This window comes from Schistocerca serialis, chromosome 5 (genome assembly GCF_023864345.2).
Source record: "Schistocerca serialis cubense isolate TAMUIC-IGC-003099 chromosome 5, iqSchSeri2.2, whole genome shotgun sequence".
In the NCBI taxonomy this organism is placed as follows: Eukaryota; Metazoa; Arthropoda; class Insecta; order Orthoptera; family Acrididae; genus Schistocerca; species Schistocerca serialis.
In genome coordinates, this window is record NC_064642.1 from 400358643 (window position 1) to 400378635 (window position 19993).

A 19993-nucleotide genomic window follows, 5' to 3' on the forward strand; every position below is an offset into this window, starting at 1 on the left:
GTAATTGGATCCTTTCACCACCTCCCAGTTCAGATGATACAAATGCTGAAAGGTTCAAAGAAAACTTAAGAGTTTGATTTCAAACACGTACCCGACTCACACAATTGTAGTTGGTGGTGACTTTAATTTACCCTCGATATATTGGCGAAAATACATGTTTAATTCCGGAGGTACGCATGAAACATCATCCGAAATTGTGCAAAATGCACCCTCTGAAAATTATTTCGAGCAGTTAGTTCATGAGCCCACGCGAATTGTAAACGCTTGTGAAAACACACTTGACCTCTTAGCAACAAATAATTCTGAGTTAGTAACGAGCATCAAAACCGATCCGGGGATTAGTGAACAAACCGTTGTCCTAGCAAGATTGTATATTGTAGCCCCCAAATCCTCCAGAAATAAGCGAAAAATATACCTATTGAAAAAAGTAGATAAAAATTCACTTGACGCCTTCCTGAGAGACAATCTCCACTCCTTTCAAATTAACACTGTAAGTGTATACCAGATGTGGTTTGAATTCAAAGAAATAGTATCAGCAGCAGTTGACAGATTTAAACCAAATAAATTAACAACGAAAGCGCTGATTCACCTTGGCACACAAAACAGGTCGGAATACTGTCGCAGAAACAACGTAAAAACATACCAAATTTAAACACACGCTAAATCTCCAACTCTGTCGATCTTTTACAGATGCTCGAAATTTAGCGCGGACTTCAGTGCGAGAAGGCAGTGCTGTCAAAGCAGAGTCTCTAAACACAGCCATCCGAAATGCCTTCAGAAAATAAGAAGTAAATATTTCAGGATTCGAATCAAGAACAGCTGCCAACATGAGTAACATAAAAGCAGATATCCTAGGAGTAGTGAAGCAACTTAAATCACTTAATAAAAGTAAGTCTTCTGGTCCAAACCGTATACCAGTTAGGTTCCTCTCAGGGTATGTTGATGCAATATCTCCATACTTAAGAATCGCTCAACAAAAGAACCATACCCAAAGACTGGAAAATTGCACATGTCACACCAATATTTAAGAAAGGTAGTAGGAGTAATCCGCTAAATTATAGGCCTACATCATTAATGACAATAGGCATCAGGATTTTGGAACATATATTGTGTTCGAACATTATGAATTACGTCGAAGAAAACAGTCTGCTGACACACAGTCAACACAGATTTAGAAAACATCGTTCTTGCGAAACACAACTAGCTCTTTACTCGCACCTCGTGTTGAGTGCCATCGACAAGGGATTTCAAACTGATTCCGTTTTTTTGGATTTCTGGAAGGCTTTTGACACTGTACCACACAAGCAGTTTGTAGTGAAATTACGTGCCTACGGAATATCCTTTCAGTTACTTGAATGGATTCGTGATTTCCAGTCAGAGCGTTCACATTTCGTAGTAACTTACGGAAAGTCATCGAGTAAAACAGAAGCGATTTCTGGAGTTCCCCAAGGTAATGTCATAGGCCCATTGCTGTTCCTTGTCTATATAAACGATTTGGGAGACAATCTGAGCAGCCGTCTCAGCGTTTGGAGATGACGCTGTCGTTTATCGACTAGTAACGTCAACAGAAGATCAAAACAAATTGCAAATCGATTTAAGAAAGATACCTATATGGCGCGAAAATTGGCAATTGACTTTTAATAATGAAAAGTGTGAGGTCATCCACATGAGTGCTAAAAGGAATCCGTTAAACTTCGGTTACACGATAAATCATTCAAATGTAAAGGCCGTAAATTGAACTAAATATCCAGGAGTTACAATTACGAACAACTTAAATTGGAATGAACACGCAGAAAATGTTGTGGGGAAGGCTAACCAAACACTTCCATTTATTGGCAGGACACTTAGAAAATATAACAGATCTACTGAGGAGACTGCCTACACTACGCTTGTCCGTCCTCTTTTAGAATACTGCTGCGCGGTGTGGGATCCTTACCAGATAGGACTGACGGAGTACATGGAAAAAGTTCAAAGAAGAGCAGCACGTCTTGTATTATCGCGAAATATGGGAGAGAATGTCACTGAAATGATACAGGATTTGGCAGGTATATCATTAAAATAAAGGCGTTTTTCATTGCGGAGGAATTTTCTCACGAAATTCCAATCATCAACTTTCTCATCAGAATGGGAAAAATTTTCTTGACGTCGACCTACATAGGGAGAAACGATCACCGTGATAAAATAAGGGAAATCAAAGCTCGTACGGAAAGATATAGCTGTTCGCTCTTTCCGCGCGCTATGAGAGATTGGAATAATAGAGATCTATTGTGAAGGTGGTTCGAGGAACCTTCTGCGAGACATTTAAGTGGGGTTCTCAGAGTACCCATGTAGATGTAGATGTAGACCCGCAGTACAGGTGTCAAGGAGCTGATCCCATGGAAGACGAAGTATTCACGCCATCCCATCAGCATGATGAACAAGGTATCGGGATTCATCAGACCATGAAACGCTCCGTCATTGCGCCAACGTCTAGTGCCGATGGCCAAGTGCCGATTTCAGTCGTACTTGCCGATGTCGATCGTGTCTACAATGACAGATGCATGGGTCGTCGGCTGCGGAGGCCCGTCGTTAGGAAAGTTCGGTGCATTGTGTGTTCAGACGAATTTCTACTCTGCCCAGCATTGAAGTCTGATTGATGTTAGTTCCGCTACAGTGCGCCGCCTGTCCTTTTTTACCAGTCTGCCCAGCCTGCGACGTCCGACATCTGTGATAAGGAGTGGCCGCCCAACCCCACGACGTCTGGGCGTAGTTTCACCTTGGTTTCGCCACGTGTTGAAGGCACACATCACAGCATTCCTCGGACACTTAACAAGTCGTGCAGTTTCCGAAATGCTCATGCCGAGTCTCCGGGCCATCACACTCTCCCCTCGGTCAAACTCAAATTGATAGCGCGCCTTCCCCATTCTACAGGACAGCAAGCTGACGGACACTACATGCACCTTGCACGTGTCTGAAGAGCAGTCATCCCTCGCTATGTGACGCTGCAATGGCCTGGATGCGTTTGCGTCGATAGTAGGTTGGTTGTCATAATGTTCTGGGTGATCAGTATATAAATGTTCAAAACCGCAGGTAAAATGTTCCTTCCAAACTTCTGGCTCAATTTCAACAAAAGTAGTACACATATGAATTACTATCTGGAAAGAAATATTGAGCCAGTATCCACCTACTGGCGTGGGGTTGTTAACGTAGAGCGAAAAGGAGGACGGATTGGCAAGAGAGAGGGGAAGGATGATATGGACACAGATATGGGAGAGAAGGAGATGGACAGAGAGAGAGGGAGGAAGAAATGAACAAAGAAAGTGAAGAGGAAGAATGGACAGAGAGGGGGGGGGGAGGAAGAGATGGACTGAGAAAGAAAAAAGGAGGAGATGGCCAGAGAGAGAAGAAGGAGGAGAGGGACATTGAAAGAAGAAAGGAGGACTTAGCGAGAAGGAGAGGAGGAGATGGATTAATAGAATAGGAATAAATATACGAGTATAACTGGGTAACTCAGATACTCAGCTAGTAGAGGACAGAGCTACATCTAAATCACAATGAAAAAAACGAGGTATTCAGAGTAATACAAATAAGTATATTAAGGTATTCCTTGCATGTAGAAAGGGAGGATATTAGGAGATGGTGATGTTACAGTAAAAATATTTAAAGAGAAAGAAAAGCTTTACAAATGGTTCAAATGGCTCTGAGCACTATGCGACTTAACTACTGAGGTCATCAGTCGCCTAGAACTTAGAACTAATTAAACCTAACTAACCTAAGGACATCACACACATCCATGCCCGAGGCAGGATTCGAACCTGCGACAGTAGCGATCGCTCGGCTCCAGACTGTAGCGCCTAGAACAGCACGGCCACTCCGGCTGGCAAAGCTTTACAAAAACATTCTGTGAAATCAGTTACAGAAAGTCTGCTAAAGAAGACCGATCTTCAAAACTTTAACATTGTCATCGTTATTCTATTTCACACTAAACGAGACAACCAAGACATAAAAAATTTAGATCTCTGGGCCTTCTCTCAGTAAAGTACCAGGTATCACAAAAATTTTAGCAACCACGTTAAAAATTAGATTTTAGCCAAGCAAAGGAAAATAAGTGGATCTTTAAATGGATGTAGCACGATGGAACATTTGCAGTTATGAGCTAAATTAACGAACGGAACGATCAGTGTAAATTAACTGTTTCTGGAATTCATAGATTTGAGAAACACTGAACTCAGTTTCAACAGCCCTGGAGAAAAACAGCTTTTATTCGACATTTGTTACTACACTGGAGAATACACACACGTTAGTGCAACTTCTTCCATTAGACTTCATTACGAAGAAACTTGAACGCTAAACAGGGCTTCATCGGTGGAACACACATGATTGTAGCAAAACTCAATGAATTTGCAATTAATGCTCAGCTAATTGACACCGGGAAAACAGTTGTAGTGCAACGGAAAAACTTAGCACCATCTGATCCAAGCATTTATTTTCAACTGTCAGGAAGACGGTAGTTGGCTATTAAAATTGCATTCGCGATCGTTACAAACATGTCGCAAGGACAAACACTTCAAAGAGCAGGACTGTATTTACCGAATCCCGTCTACACTCATGGACAATTGTACATAGCCAATTTCAGCGCTAACTAAATCAAGTAACATTTTTTTAAAATTAAAAACAAAAAGTACACTAAGATTAAATTATTATGTCAAATATCGTTTGTACGAGATACTTTAATGCTCTGCAAAAAATTTTGTTCAAAATTATGTGCGTGGAAATGTTTATACAGGGATGTATCATACATTCATGATTATTATTTCACGCCGTTATTTCAAGACGTTTTCTCTTCATTCCCACAACAACCGATATCGCCGGCCGGAGTGGCCGTGTGGTTCTAGGCGCTACAGTCTGGAACCGCGTGACCGCTACGGTCGCAGGTTCGAATCCTGCCTCGGGCATGGATTTGTGTGATGTCCTTAGGTTAGTTAGGTTTATGTAGTCCTAAGTTCTAGGGGACTGATGACCACAGCAGTTAAGTCCCACAGTGCTCAGAACCATTTGAACCATTTTTGAACAACCGATATCCCGACGATTACATTTACTCCAAATTGTTAGATTATTTTAAAGTATAAATGTGTGAAAGATCCGCATGGGACCCATGGTATTCTAGTATTATACACCTTTTGCAGTAGTAACGGATCCAGAAGTGACGACCAAAAATCCATTTATTTAATATCCATATCCGTCCTGGTCTATACAGAAGTAGAAACGAATGTGTATGTAATGGAAATACCCGTCATATTCACATCCTTAGCTTCCCTGCACGTGGACTTACCGGCTACAGAATGTGATCCATGAAGGGTAGGACGTAACGTGAAAAGCAACGTCAGAGCCTTCTCTGTATTGTTCCGTGAACTCCCATTACGGGAAGATATGTACACATTTCTTGAAAAAGAAAATCATGAGTATGTTAGACGCTTTGAGAAGAAATACTGCTATGGAAAATTAAATTAATGAAGATGTTGTCGATCACAACATTGATTTATTGTGGCACTAATTTATAAGTTCCAATGAAGTTGATTAGACTAGCACATAAAATACGTTTTTTTAGGTCATCTATCACTCCTTGTGAGATAATCTGAAAAATACTTCCAGGAATATAGTAACTACAAATTCTCAAGTATCCAGAACCAATTTAGAGTCAATAACCCATCTGCATTTACTTCTTTAAAAGAAGAAAATCTTACTGAACTTTGTTGCGACGGTACAATGACAACAAAATTTATCAGATTAAAGGAACCTGTCGTGACAAGTGAAACTTTGTGCCAAGCACGGCACGTAGTATCAGTGGTCACGATTCATTCGTCAGATCACAATTTCAGCTCATTCATTTGTTTGCAGTGGTGTCATTTCGCGTCACTGTTTCTTCATTGGTATCGTCGATACATGCATTTCATTGTAGTGACACGAATTTATCTGAAAATTTAACACCATGGAACTTCATAATTTTTGCATATCAGTAAAATATGAATATCCGCTGCTCAAAGAACATTACTTCCATTTGTAACATCGTATTTGTGAGGAACTTGTTTTCCAGCGATCGATGTAGTAAAAAACGCGAAAAGGGTTTGATTCCGAATTTTAAGAAGTTGTTTAGCGAACAACATGCTTATACAACTCATAAATTACATTAATGATAAACGTGTACAAAAAATTGTTGTAAGTTAAAAATAATTACGTTATTTATTACTATGTTTTAAAACTGTCCTAACTACACAAATATGTTCTTCATCTGTATTGACAGATGCAGGGCGCTACGGAAAAATTCTAAGTTTTACGGACGCCGAGAATCATAAATGTTTGGGGACCACTGAGGTCAATGGTTGAACTACCAAACTCACATTCATATGGAGTGAAAACCAGATTCATGTTCAGATATTCAGATTTAAATTTCCATGGTTTCCCTAAACGTCCAGCTATCCAAATTTAGATTTGCATGGTTTCCCTAAAGAAATTAAGGCGACTGCCAGAGTGGACACTTTGAATAGCACGCAGCCTCTTTCCTTCCCGTGGAATATCCAGCTTATTCTCATACTCTAGTAAGTCGTAGTCGAAGAGACGTTAAACTCCAATCTTCCTTCCTTTCTTTCTTGTGGCACCTCCAACGTATACAGACAATTGTCTCTTTGTTTGTGATTGCGCAGTTAATGTCGGATATAGAACATGTTGTGATCACTCTTCATTGACCTTCCGATGGGCTAGAACGAACATTTCAAGTGTGTCGGATCCATCAACAAACACTTGAAATGACAGTTGGTCTTATGAAACACAATCTGGGCCTTTTTACTCTTAACCTAATTGTTACTGTCGAAACTTCTGCAAAACTGCAATAGTGACGTTCAACAACGTGCCACGATAGTTTCCCAGGCGGCAGTTGGCCAGCATGCAACAGCAGTGAAAAGTTCTTCTCTGTGAGTGTATTTCTTACTTACCTGTTGCGGTGCATGGATTAATGACAGTTCCTTGCCATCGCTCTGTAGAGCTAAGAATGTAACTTTCTGTTTTTCTTTGCCCTATATCTACATCTATATGACTACTCTATAATTCATAATTAAAGTGCTTGGCAGATGTTCATCGAATCACCTGCAGAATATTTCTCTACCATTCCACTCTCGAATAGCACGTGGAAAAACTAACACTTAAATCTTTCCGTATGAGCTCTGATTTATCTTCTTTTATAACGATGATAGTTTCTTCCTGCGTAGATGGGAATCAACAAAATATTTTCTCATTCTGAGGCGAAAGTTGGTGATTGATATTTCGTGAAAAGTTCTCGCCTCAATGACTACATAGGGTCTTTCTTTTAATGATTTCCACACCAACTCACGCATCATATTCGTGACACTCCCCTATTTCGCGACAATGCAAAACGAGCTTCACTTCTCTGAACTTTTTCGATGTCCTTCGTCAATTCTATCCCGTGCCGCACAGCAACACTCCATAAAGGGACGGACAAGCGTAGTGTAGCCAGTCTTTTTAGTGGATTTGTTGCAATTTCTTAGCGTTCAGCCAATAAAACTTTGTCCTTGGTCCGCCTTCCTCACAGTATTTTCTGAGAGTTCGCTCCAGTATAAATTGCTCGTAATTGTAAACCCTAATCCCGAGCTCTTACATTGCGCCCCTGCTCTAGGGGCGCAGTTGCTCATAGCCGTAACACGAGGCGACAAACGCTCCAAGGCGTGTTGTTGCTTACTCATTAGCATGCGATGCTAAGTAGCTGTATTCCTTCACGTCCTGACTGTAATGGCGTTATCTTACGTGTGGTGCTAACGTGTGAAGTGCACGACAAAGACGAAGGTTTTAAGATTGAAAGAAACGAACTCGACGTAAGAGGAAGAAGTCACAAAACATCACTGACGCCACTACGCGACAAATTCCACTCCCAACCTCCAACCAATTCGCCCCCTTGCAAGTAGATGGTGTGCCGGCCGGTGTGGCCGTGGGGTTCTAGGCGCTTCAGTCTGAAATTGCGAGACCGCTACGGTCGCAGGTTCGAATCCTGCCTCGGGCGTGGATGTGTGTGATGTCCTTAGGTTAGTTAGGTTTAAGAAGTTCTAAGTTCTAGGGGACTGATGACCACATATATTAAGTCCCATAGTGCTCCGAGCCATTTGAACCATTTGAACCAAGTAGATGGTGAGTTAATGGAAGTGACTCCTCAACTGGCGACGGAAGACGCGCAACAACCTTCCACCTCTGGCGCAGGACAGCCACCTAAACTTCCACCGACGACAATTCCCCCAATAACCAGGCAGTGTATGGACAAACGTCTTTCCCTAAACACCGAACTGAAGAGACATGTGGCTAGATCAATCAAGACCATCTATAAGGGGGAATCGATTGAGCACCTTCGGAACAATAGCGAATCAACCGACAGGAATGCAGTTCTTCCGTTCGGTGTACACCAACCTCTAAGTGAGAAGATGCTCCAAGTCGCTGCCAAATATCTTCTGGCTGAAATTACAGCGAAGCAAGTTGAGACTCTACTACAAGCTGTTGGTTTACGCAAGCCGTGGTGCACCAGTGCAAGACGAGGGTCGAAAAGACGAATTCATTAATGGCCCAACCCGTCCAATGTGTCACTCCCTGCTGGCCCAACGAGTGACGCAATTTACGTCTTCCGTCATATGATAGACACAAAAGTATAGAGACGGTGAAAATTTGCAAACCTAAGGAAAGTCACCACAATGTAAACGCTGCCAGCGCTATTTCAATACTGCAAATCACTGTTCACTTCCCCCCAGGAGCGTCAAATAAGAACCCACCCACCCCCCACCCCCCGACCACCCCCCAGCACAGAACGCAGAGCTGCACGAACTCTCCAACTCAAAAACTAACTCTCTTCGAAGAACACCCAGACACTTGGAGAAGTTGTAGCACGTTTCGACAGGCTCTCTGCACCTACACGGCCCAAGGCCAAGCCGCACGTTTACGAGAACAGCGAGCGGCAAAAACACCTTCACCACCGGCTCTAAACAGTAGAAGCACTTTCGAACCGACAGGCTCCGTCGACCTCCTGGACGAGACGGTCGTCATGACAACGGGAACGACAACCAACGACGGAAGCTCCATAAGAACAGTCCTTCTTTGTCTCCATAGAACTTTTGAAGACTTTCTCAAACATTAAGTTACAATAACATATTTGCATTAATGACGATTCTTACTTTCTCCCTAAGTTACAATAACATATTTGCATTAATGACGACCAGTTTGAAGAATTTTAACGAAGCACTAACCAACATCTCCAAACTGGTGGCCCTCTTCGAAGATGCCATGGCGCTCTTTGCATCTAGCTATGGCCCACAGAACTACCATGCTAAGGGACCTTTCACTCTGTATATTTAAGGCCACTGGTGTTTTAAATAAGAAGGCTGAACTGGAAGAATTTACTCTTCTTCATGTGGAAGTTCTATTTGTTACTGAAACACATAAACTTTCAAGATCCGCAAGATGGCCTGCTATAGAGCAGATTGTGCCAATGGACGCGGGGAAGGTACAGCTATTTTTATCAAGTATCCCATCACTCTTGACTGACGACACTCCCAGCGCTGGAAATCCATGAAGCCACAGCCATCACCATTTCTACTGCCTACGGCCAAATCACGCTTATCTCTGTGAACCTGAGCCCCAATAGAGAGTTTATAGAAGAGGATCTCCGGGCGATTTGACCGAACCGAGAAAATCTTTATGTTTGGTGAAATCAACACAAGTCACTTTGTACGGCACTCTCGACGCAACAAGCCGCAGGTGAGAGACTCTATGCTTTGGAAGAAAAACTTGATGCTATCATGTTCGCGCATGAGAATACAACGCACATTCCATTGCCCCCCCCCCCCCCCCAATCATAGAGCGGATGTTCTGGACGTCGTCATGCTTTTAAGAATCTGGGGCTGTATTTGCTATTGCAGACGATCAGCGACTTGACCTCCAACTATCAGTCCGTCTTGGGCGTAGTCACAGAGGCACACAATGTGGCATCCATCAAAAACATCAACGAATTGAGACCAGTTTGAGCTGTGGCTGCAAAACGATTTCGACCGACTATAGACGTTTCATCTGCAGCCCCTATTGTTGAAGCCATACACAAACTAACTGGGCAAATTCGAAGAGCATACAAACAGGCATCACTCACTACCACCTATCTTATGCCTTATCAAGAGTACCTTTCTCCACTCATCCCAGATTTGAAAATTCGCAAGAATAGGGCAGGTGTCGCTGGCAGCGCTATCCCAGCCCAGAAGATGAGAGGGTGATGAAACGTCCATCAACCGAACTTCACCACTGTTCGTTAGTACATCGAAATGATATGTAGGGGTACAAAATGTCCACCTTCATGCTCCAATCCCGGAACGAGAGGAGTCTTGTCCGCATTCTACCGAATCCACAACTACTAAACCAAGCACTTCAGGGTCCCGCAGGGCCGACGTGCGACCCACTTGCCAAAGAAGGACTCCTCGCTTCAACGTACAAAGCTCAGAACGATGTGGATTCTCCATAGGGTGGTGGTAGCACTGATGGGATCGGGCAGAGAGCATAATCAATCATGGAGACTGCCCAGCAAGTGGAACCACTTCTCACGACCCCAGCGGAAATCCGACGGATAATTCGCAACCTTGGCATCACTCATGACCAACTTAAGCACATTCCCTAGAAGACACTTGTTTTGCTCACACACATCTACAGAATGTCGTTGGGATACTTCATTCGAAGATTGGTCAGGTGGTTCCTATTCTGAAACCTGAGAAATATCAAAGCCAGCCCTCCAATTATCGAGCAATCAGTTTCTTGCCGAAAATTTCCATAATTTTTGAACGAGGATGCGACCTGCAATCCTTGGCCTGGACGTGATAAGCCCGGATCACTTCGCCTTTCAATCTCGTCTTTCAGAGGAATTACAACTTCTAAGGATCTCAGAGTGTGTCGCCTATAATATGAATGTGTCTAATTATACCGCCGCCATCTTTTGGATGTAGAGAAGGCATACGAGTTGGTCTGGTGTGACAAACTGAGCACCAGAATGTATGACCTTCATGTTCTTTCTGACTACTGTAAGTCAATCAGTAAATTTTTTCAGGACAGGAAGATAACAGTCAAGATACAGGGACAACCCACCAGTCTAATCTATCGGAAGGCATTCCACAGGGACTGGTTTTGTTACCTGTTATCTTTGTCGTCTATATTAACGATCTTTCAGTTCTGCCGCGAATAGTACTTGCCCAATATGCTAATGATACGGTTTTGTTGACCAGTTTTCGACAAGTCACTGTAGTCATCAACCGCCTCTAGCGACAACTGACTTTAACTAAACAAAGGGTGGTACAAAACTGTCTTACACGCAATTCGGAAAATACGAAGGCCATGATGTTTACACAACGACGCCCTGATCTCTGTAATCACCCATTTCTGCACAGTCGACCACTGAGCCAGACGGACAGCATTAAATAGCCTGGTTTCATCCTGGACGGGAAGCTACTTTCAAACAAACATGTGCGAGAGAAACGAATCAAGCTGCTACTCCTTCCTCACCATATCAACCCTACACCGGCCAGCACGGAACTATGGACCAGGACCAAGCTCCGCTTTTATTCTGCAACAATCCTTCCAACTCTAATCTGTGGCTGCTTGACATAGGGTACTGTTTGTCCCTCATCCTTAGCCCTCCTTCAGACAGTACAGTGCTTTTGGGCCATACTCCGTACATCTATTTGGGCCTGGATCCAGGACCTCCACCATGATCAAATGGTTCAAATGGCTCTGAGCACTATGGGACTTAACTGCTGAGGTCATCAGTCCCCTAGAACCAGAACTACTTAAACCTAACTAACCTAAGGACATCACACACATCCATGCACGAGGCAGGATTCGAACCTGCGATCGTAGCGGTCGCGCGGTTCCACTCCTAGAACCGCTCGGCCACCACGGCCGGCCTCCACCATGAACTTAAGAAGACTTCCCACTATGAAACTCCTCAACAAGGGTAAAGTGTTATGCCCGACAGCAAGGCACCTTGAGTATGTCAGCCATATGGCACTGGCACAGTGGCACAGGGTCAAGGTCAAATCAAACTTGAACAGACGAAGCATATGCCTTCTTATTTGATGGTTTACAGTGTGTAAGTGATCTTAATGTATCATGGTCAGCCAAGTACTTGTGTGGGCTGTGGTCAGAACGGCCATATCTAGTCGGATTGCAAACACAGGCGCCCGATTCAGACGCTGGTAGGAGTTGTCGCACGGCCTGTGACACTCATAGTGGGCTGTCACCTACGCCTAAGTTGCGAAGTTGTCGGATGCACTGTCCAGATTCCTTCTGATCTGTCATCGTTGCCAGACACTGATGGGAAGGCGAGTCTTCAGTGTCCGTCCCCATCATCTCTGGTGGGAACGACGCTTTCGGACTCCCGTCAGGGCCCGAGAAGTGACACTGTAGTAGCGATGGACGTCGACTCCGGCGTCGTACCAACCTATGCCTTCCTTCCAGTTGGGGTGGTGTCGGATGACAGCCGATCCCACTCCAATACAGGACAACACATTAGGAAGCAGAAGTCACCGAGGAACTGCAAGATACGTCGCCGCATGCCATCTGATGATTGTCTCCTCATCATGGCGCATGGGATGACAAAGCAATGTCGAACGGCGCGTCGATCTCGGAAGGCCTGCTGTTGACCATGTCTCCTTCTCCCACCCACGCCATCCCCCACCCCCCTGCGTCAGCAGTTTGTCCTCCATAGCCTGTGGCGCTCACGCCTCCGCCATCGGCTCCCTTTGTTGACAAACCATCTCTGGAGATCTCCGACATGCAGTGGCATCCTGATGATTCTACGTATCTCATCACAGTGATCGCCGCACATTACACTGTCTTGTGCGGTCTGACCTGGCAGAATGCCATTTGTGGACCCCATGTCTCGACAACAGGACTGCCTGTACCCCACATAACTGGCGATGCTCCATGACACACTTCATGCGGCGAACTTAAAACGTGACCATCTTACAGAAGGTGCATATCAATGGTTTTCTTAAACCATCTGTGTATATCCCTTTCGTCTCAAACCCACAGGATACTGGTAGCGGCGTGGTGATTAGCAGCTATGAAGGTTTACTCGTCGACAACGTCCATTATCTTCAGGATGCAAGGGCATGGCTCTCGCACTCTTTGCTGACCAATCTCTTTCAGGACTGAGGAAGCAATGGGAACTCTCTCCCTTCTTTGCGCAGACAGTCTCTTCTCGTTTCCGGGGCAGTCCACCCTGAGGTACAGCTGCCTGCACAGAGATTGCCATGATCATCTAGACTCTGCCTTGCGGAAACACAGAAACACATTCATCATGACCACCCCAATTTCATGCACCACACCACACATTCTTCCAGTCACATTGATCGCTTTTACATCTTACACTCGCTAGTGAGAGGAAGAGATTTGGCCTTTCACTTTTTCTGAGCATGTGGTGTATGACTACCAGAGCCTGTGGCATGGAAGGGGTGTTTGGAAATTTAATGTGACTCTACTGGCGTCTTCAGACTGTCGGCAGCTTATCAAGGTGACTTGGTATTCATATGACTGCCACCACCATTTACGTTGTCATGGTGACTGTCCAACGCAAAACCTGCCAAGTGTTGAGAGACTGCTCTAAGATGATGTGAAATTTGGAAATTTGTGGTAAGTTCCTATGGGACCAAACTGCTGAGGTCATCGGTCCCTAGGCTTACACACTACTTAATCTAACTTAAACTAACTTACGCTACGGACAACACACACATCAAAGTACTGATCACAGTCCTCGTGCGCCGCCGCCTTGAAAGGATGGTGGTGCGAGCCTGCAGTTGTGACCATATAACTTTGGAAGCTCCACTGATGTACCACCTTCCGGAAGATAGGCGAGGACGGCGCTGGGCCCTAATTCACACAACCAATGAGGATGATGGCAGACAACATGACACTCAATGCAGTGTTCGACATGACATTCACGCCCATACTGCTAGGTTGTACACTAACTACCCGCACCCCTGGCTGTCATTGAAGAAGTCTCTTGGCTCACATTTGCATGATACCTGAGGACGCAGCATTGGAATTGGAGTCACCAGTAACAGAAGAGGAAGTAATCGATGCTATCCAAGTGGGAGCTGCTGACAAGTCACCTGGCCAGATGGCATCTCCCTCCAATTTTATCGTGTTTTCAGTCTACTCTTAGTGCCAATGTGGACTGTTAGGGTCCGCAATGCCTCATTATCCATATCCACTAACTCCACATGGGTCCATACTTCAGTGACTATCGACCCTTGACCCTGCTAAATGGCGACTTCTAGATCTTTATGCGTCTTTTGTCGGTGTGACTTAAGATGGTCTGTCATGCCATATCCTGTGATCAGGTAGAGCATACAACATTCGAATAGCACTCCGCCGTTACAGGGAGCTGATTTCCTTTATTCAAACTCAACATATGCCATGACTCTGGTGTCCTTAGATTTCTGTGAAATTTGTGTTAAGTTTCTATAGGGCCAAACTGCGGAGGTCATCGGTCCCTAGGCTTACACACTACATAATCTAACTAACTTACGCTAAGGACAACACGCACACCCATGCTCGAAGGCGGACTCGAACCTCCGACGGGGACAGCCGCGCGAACCGTGGCAAGGCGCCTGAGACCACGCGGCTACCCCTCGCGGCAGACTTCTGTGATCAGTCATCGCTAGGCAGAGCATGCAACATTCGGACGACACTCTGCGATTACAAGGATCTGATTGCTCCCACTTAAGCTCAAAAGTTGCCCACGGCTTTGGCTTCTTTAGACATAAGCCAGGCGTTTGTCTGAATCGATCATTTTTTTCTTCTGGCTGTCCTCCAGGATACCCGGAAAGTATTATCGAGGTGGCCCCACATCTCGTGCACAGCGCGACATCCCTGGTACTGTCCAGTGATAGACTCACACAACAAGTCCTGGACAGGCGCTCCGTGCCACAGGTGTTCGCCCTAGAACCATTGTTATGTGGCCTATAACAGTACTCCCTACGCAGACGATTGGCTCCCCTTCCTTCGAAGTGGCAACGATACCTGGGCGGCGCTTGTAATGGGTGCGACATACGGCGAGGCATCGAGCAGCTCCCTTAATTTACGTATATCGAGAGTTATGTGCATGCCTGCGTGAGGGGAGCATTGACCCACTGAATGTGATCGCTACCTTAAGCTGACTTGGCATCGATTTTACGGCCGACCTGCAGGCTCGACAGTCTTCGACTGCTTCCCTGACCTCCAGCAACGTATGTACTATGTCAGCACCTACATAGCGTCATGTAAGTTAGATACGTTTGTAAATTAAGTAGTAGTTACGTGAAAGCAATCCACGATGATGCAACGTATCCCGCACACCCTAGCTCCCCTCACACCCTAGCTCTCCGCATGTTAGCTGTGACGGGTTCTTTTGTTAATCAGGAGATGATCTTCGTTATGAGTACTTGATTCTTCTCCAAACTCGAGGGGTTGTGGCTCTTTATCATGTTCCAGGTGTAGCCGCTCTACAGGTGGCGCAATACATGGCGGGCGGCGAGCGCCCCTTTTCTTGACACTGCTGAACGCTCTGCGTGGTATGTCACCGTCAACGGGAAACAACCATATCGTTCTCGTCTCCACCGAGTTCACCTCGCCGACTCCCCACTTTGCGTCGCGTGCTTGGTGCCGGATGCTTTATTCGTGGCCCAGCAGTAGACGTCTGGCGCTTTGTCCAGCGAATTCTGGCCTTCTTCACACCTGCCACTCCTGATCGAACAACAACGCAATCGATATCGTAGCCGGGTGACGTGCATTACACACACACACCAAGACTCACTTTGTGAATTGGTTCCACAGCTTTGCAGTTCGATATTTTTGTGCCACTGGCGAGAAGAGTATTCTCGATTTTCGGACTTTTGCGAACGACCGACATTGCGGCATTGTCCATTACCCAAAATACAAGCAATACTTTTCCAACTTCTTTGGAGCCGTTCCTACGACCCGCCACGTAGTTGGCATGTCCCTACAATGAGCAGTTGATCTGATGCACAGTTTTTGATAATACGATCCGCAACGGTATTTCACTTTATTTTGAGAAGACGTGCATGAATTTCTCCACTGCCAAGAGTGGCTTTCGTGGACTTCTCTCCACAGGTGTGAACAGAAAATAAAACAAAAACTTCTTCTCTGTTACATATATTTGATACCCTCCCCCCTTCTTTCCTTTCCTCCTTTCTTAGTTTAGGTAGAACTACTGGGACAGGCGTAGTTTGGGACCAACGCATGAAGAGGCGCAGATATTCTTTTTAATGTCAAACTGACCTCTTTTTTTGTAAAATCCTTTATAATCAGGAATGTGAGGGAGGAAAAAAAAGTAGGCAGGAGACTTGAATAAAAACAAAGAAGAGAGGGTAGCGTCTTTGACTAGTAATCAGAAAATACTGCGTCCCGAATTCGAACCTCAGCGCTGCTTAAATTTTGAATAAAAATAATTAGCAATGGCAGCCAAAGACTTCCATCATAAAAAGTCACCCTCGTCCTGCCAATGGCTTGTCAAATGGCAGGAATGTCCAGAGGTTCAGGGCGCTCTCTTGAAGTTGGGTGGAAAAATGCCCTTAAAAGGCGGAAAAACCAGCGATGATCAACGGCACGAGGATACAGAAGGGAATGGAAATCACTGCATTAAGGACACGTTATGTATATCCACAGGATATGTTGCCTGTAAATGAAAAAGCGTCGTATGATCCCTCCATTGTCAAAAGTTTCTGGTCTCCCATTCGGATCTTCAAGAGGGGATTTCCAAGGAGTAGGTGAGCTTGAGAAAAATACTGAATAACCAATGAAAGCGTAACGTTCTACGAATCGGGGCGTGGAATGTCAGAAGATTAAACATGGAAGGGAAGCTAGAAAATCTGAAAAGTTAAATGCTAAGGTTCAGCCTAGATATAGTGGGGGTCAGTGAAATGAAATGGATATAAGGCAAGGATTTCTGGTCAGACTAATGCAAGGTATTATTAACAGCAGCAGAAAATTGTGTAACGGGAGTAAGATTCGTTATGAATAGGAAAGTAGGGCAGAGAGTGAGCTATTGTGAACAGTTTATTTATCGGGTTGTTGGCAGCAGAATCGACAGCAAATCAACTTCGACAACAATACTTCAGATATACGTGCCGACGTCGCAAGCAGAAAATGACAAGATAGCGAAAGTATATATTGAACAGATAATTCAGTAAAAATGTCGTGTGACTAGGGCCTCCCGTCGGGTAGGCCGTTCGCAGGGTGCAAGTCTTTCAAGTTGACGCCCCTTTGGCGACTTGCGCGTCGATGGGATGAAATGATGATGATTAGGACAACACAACGCCCCGTCCTTGAGAGGAGAAAATCTCCGACCCAGCCGGGAATCAAACACGGGCCCTTAGGTGTGACATTCTGTCGTGCTGATCACTCAGCTACCGGGGGCGGACTAAGATAATTTAGTATGTTAAGGAAAATGAAAATGTAATAGTCATTGGAGGCTTGGAATGCTGTTGTAGGGGAAAGGAGTAGAAGATAGGGTTATGGAAAAATATGGGCTTGGTGGCAAGAACGAGACATAAGAAAGATTGACTGAGTTCTGCAATAAATTTCAGCTAGTAATAGCGAATACGCTGTTCAAGAATCACAAGAGGAAAAAGTATGCTTGGAAAAGGCCGGGAGATACGGGAAGATCCCAATTAGAGTATTAAAATAAAGGTCAGGAACAGATTCCGAAATCAGATTTTGGATTGTAAAAGATACCCAGCAGTAATGATGATGTGTAGGCTGAAGTTTACTAGTCAGGAAGAATCAATATGCAAAGAAGTTGGATACAGGAGTACTAAGGAATGAAGAGATACGCTTGAAGTTCTCTGATGCTACTGATACTGCGATAATAGCTCAGTAGACAGTTCAGTTGAAGAGAAAAGGACATCTCTAAAAAAGGACAATCACAGAAATTGAAGAGAAAAACATAGGTACAAGGAAGGTAACTGCGAAGACTCGATTGGTAACAGAAGAAATACTTTTGTTGATTGACGAAAGAGGGAAGTACAAAAACGTCCAGGGAAATTTTGAAACAAACAAATACAAATCACTTAGAAAAGAAATAAACAGGACGTGCACGGAAGCTAAGGTGAAATAGCTGTACGAAAAATGTGAAGAAGTCGAAAAAGAGATCATTGTCGGAAGGAGTGACTCAGCATACAGAAAAGTCAAAACTACCTTCGACCAAATTAAAAGCAAAGCCAATAACATTAAGAGTGCAATGAGAATTCCACTTATAAATACAGAGGAGATAGCTGATAGTTGGAAAAAGTACATTGTAGCGTTGCTGCCTCTGGACCATGGGGTGGTGGGTTCGATTCCCAGCCTGCTCGGAGATTTTCTCCGCCGCCCGGGGACGGGGTGTTTTTGGAGTCCTCATCATTCCATCATAATTCGGAAAAGTAGGATTACGTACGGGCGCTGATAACGGTGCAGTTGAGCGCCCCACAAACCAAATATCCTCGTCATCATCTAAGCCGCCCACGCTCGGCGCACCACGTGATCCTTTCTTGCGCCCTTAATGGCCACGGTTTGTGATCGAAGTCCACTCAAGGCGTCACTCAATCATCAATACTTACCGTGTGACCAACAACAGATTAGCAGCACTTGCTGAAGCCGTGGATGTCCTGCAAAGGGTCTTCACAGCATCTCAACTCGGAGTGAAGGGATGAAAGTTTTCAACAATTTTTTTTTTGAAATTTTCTTTCCTTACTCCTCGAAGCAAGGGACTCCCGTGCAGTTGAAAACGCTCAAGGCCTTCGTGTGACATATTTTTATGTCACCTCTTTCCATTCCCACCTTCGGCTATAGGCGCAGTAGGTGTCTGTTACTGTCATAGTATTTTCTTTCCCCGAATAGCAGCTAGCACGTGTGCTACGTTTGCTAAAAATTGTTTCGGTCGTTACAGAGATATGCTGATATGTCACTGACTTTGCACACTTTCCCGTACGGGTGGAACGTCACCGTGATTGTCTCCAATGAGCCTAGCGAACCGAAAAACTATGAGTTCGATACTAATATTAGTTATTATCGAATATTTTTCAAGCATCACAGCTTCTCATACCCACCTCTACCGCTAGAAGTGAGTGTTACACTCACCATTTGATTACACAAATAATTCTAACAATGAGTCATGTATATACCGAATTCGGTGGAAATTGTTACAGACTTTCTTGAGTTAAGCGTCTACGTCAACCTTTGTTCACCAACCTCCCCCCCCCCCCCCCATCCTCATGGAAGGTAGGTGGTTCTTACACAGGTAATGCTTCGTTCCAAATAATAATTGATATGCGTACCAAGTTTGGCTGAAATAGCTCCATTGGTTTAGGAGATGTGAAACTTAGAAACACACATTCCGTCATTTTTATGTACTTAATTGGTATAGTCTCCTTTGTTGTAGTATGTGCCTGATCTGTATAAAGACATCCGAGTATTCTACAGTACAGAAGGTAAAAGTAAGTCCTTCCTGTAGTAGATGCTATAGATACATAACAGAAGTGAGAACTATAATACTATTGCAGAAACTGACTGTGTCTATGAGTATTTTAGATTTTCGTGGGATGCGTATTTCCTATAGATGGAATGGGAGATCGTTCATAGAGATCCAGGAAACATATATTGCGTCAGTGAAACCGCAAGTGATTCACATCAAGGACGTCGCTGTAGCATAATTGTTTCCTCGAACAAACAGCACAAACTAGATCTTAATAGCATAGTGTTTTTGTATTGTAAATGACAAACCGCAGCACTTAGCAGAAGAATGACTTCTGCTGTAAAGTATTACGTGAGCCTATAACAGTGAACTCCGCTGATATATAGCGTCGTTGCTCGTGTCGTTGTGAAACAGGGAATCGAAACAGTCAGAAGCTGTGTAATATAAATAGTGGCTCGCGAGGATAACTTAAACAGTCGC